Below are 2,491 nucleotides of genomic sequence, written 5' to 3' on the forward strand. Positions count from 1 at the left end.
TACAAATTTAAGGTTGGCTAATTGAACATCAATTATCAACTTTAGGTTATAATTTAGGTAGTAGCCATTATAATATTAATGAGTATAAGAGTTACAATTTTCCATGGACCATATGTCTTATAGTTAAATGAATATATATATATATTATGTATGTCGAGGTCTGGATAAAGCACAAAGTAGTAAGGAATACCATTGTCAACTCTAGAGCCACCCACAACATGATGGAGACCGATGCAAAATANAGACTGATGCAAAATATTTTAACATCCTTTGGCATCAAGATACAGGAAAGATGAACGCCGTCAAATTCGAAGCTTTGTCCGTCTTAAGAGTCACAATGAGAACTCTAATCAAGCTAGAGCCTTGGACTAGGAAAATTGTTTAGTGATAGTTGAAATGGATGACTTCGACGTCGTGTCAGGAATGAACGTCCTGCTGAAACACAAAGTCATTTACATGCCCGTAGCAAAATGTCTAGTAGTAACGGAGTCTAACCCGATGATCATTCAGAAAAACATCCATCAACCAAGAGGGTTGAAAATGATGTCGATACAACAGTTGAAAAAGAATCATAGTCATGATGAATCTACGCTTTCTGCTATTGTTGTAATTGAAAAGGGGAGCTCGAGTGAGCCAATCTCAATAGAAACCTTGTTGCCACTACATGAACACCACGACGCAAAACAAGGTCAGATAATGGATTTATCCCCACCAGGAGAGACAAAAACAGGATTAGATACTAAAGAAGGGAGACAAAAACAAACCACTGAAGCAACACATGTTCACACAAAAATATCATCTAGACGGATGTAGAGAAGGGTCAGTCGGAAGCGTCAACCACAATAATTTCAAGAAAAATAAAGAGATCATATAAGTTAAGGTCAGATGAACTTCGAGTTCAAAGCAACAAAACCAAAGACTGGTGTGAAAATACTATGGACTAGTTAAAATTATCCATAAGATTATGAAGACATCATATAGAATCTAATTGCTCTTATGGATGCAGACTAACCTTGTTGTCCACATTAATAACTTGAAACGTTATTATTTCGACCAAGAAGACATCAAGCAGAAGCAGATGATATGAAGTCATACAATTAAGAAAAAGTTTTAAGCGAAGAAAGTAGGAAAGACACGAACAGAGAAGACATGAAGACTCAACAAACCGAGAAGTAATTTTCAACAGCACCTAGTAGGTTGGAAGAGACTCCTCATTATGAGATTAGCTGGAAGAGCATCGAGAGACCTAAAGTCAGCCTCATCCAATAAACTGTGTGGGGGCAGATGTCACAGTCATGATTGCCCAAGGCGTGTTGCCTGTGGTTGCATGTTGCATGTCTCAGCCATTCTTCTAAAAAATTTGTTGTCCAAGGTTATTATTTGGACAATGTTATTGTTTATCGGTTATTTGGGCGGCACGCCTTGAGCAATCATGACCGTTACAATTGGCTAAGACATTTGTTGTCCATATGCTATTGTTGTCCAAGAGACTCCTGATTATGAGGTCATGATTGGCTAAGACATTTAAAGAAGTTTTACCTAGGGCAACTTCTATCACAATCCTCTTCTTGCTCTCTGAAACTTCTTTAAATGTTATTGTTCACTGGTTATTTTGGCGCATCTTCCTTAAAAAGATTGTGACGACAGATGACCTAGGTAAAACTTATATTGGGAGATCAGTGCAATGTGTCCCTTTCCTGAAACCTTCAGCGCACAACATAACAAAGAGTTCCTAGAAAAAATATCATAGAACAATTTATGTAATGCCTTTGAAGTTAGGCTCGAGGCTCTATCTTATCTCCCAAGAATATGGTTCATTCTCTATTCACATAGAAATTCTGCAATAGAAAGTGGTACCCTCATCTTCTTTTACAAAACTTTCTCAAGTCCTCGTGGAATGATTTGAAAGTGGTACCCTCATCTTCTTTTATAAGAGTAGATGACTGTTTATGGTCCAAGTCCCAAAAAAGTAAGTCTTGATGTCAAGAAAGGAGAGGAATCCTCATAGTTTCCAATATTTGAAGAGAATCATACCTACACAAATTTCCATTGTTTGTTTATTCTTGTTGTTTGCTCTCTTCAATTAACATGTTATAAAGACACTTGTAAATTATAATTAAATATAGCTTTTTTTTTTCTTTCCAAATATCAATTTGAATTACTTCTTGATTCAAGGTTTAAAAAACCTATTTCAAATCTTATTATATTGCAGGCTTCAGTTTGATATAATTGCTGGGGGCATTTTTAGAATCAAACTCGGGACCTCTCGCACCCGAAGCGAGAATCATACACTAGACCAAATGCCTTGTAGTGGATTTATCAATATTAGTTGCTGGTCCATATCTTTTATGCGCCTCAATATTTGAAATTTATCCACATGTTTTTGTGCTTTAGAACCTATTATTATTGTCATGTTAACTTCACATTGTTGATAGGCACATTACCCTACGTTTTATAATCTCATGTATTGGCTGAAACCACTATATCTAAA

The sequence above is a fragment of the Cucurbita maxima genome, unplaced genomic scaffold (assembly GCF_002738345.1).
Source record: "Cucurbita maxima cultivar Rimu unplaced genomic scaffold, Cmax_1.0 Cma_Scf00102, whole genome shotgun sequence".
NCBI lineage: Eukaryota > Viridiplantae > Streptophyta > Magnoliopsida > Cucurbitales > Cucurbitaceae > Cucurbita > Cucurbita maxima.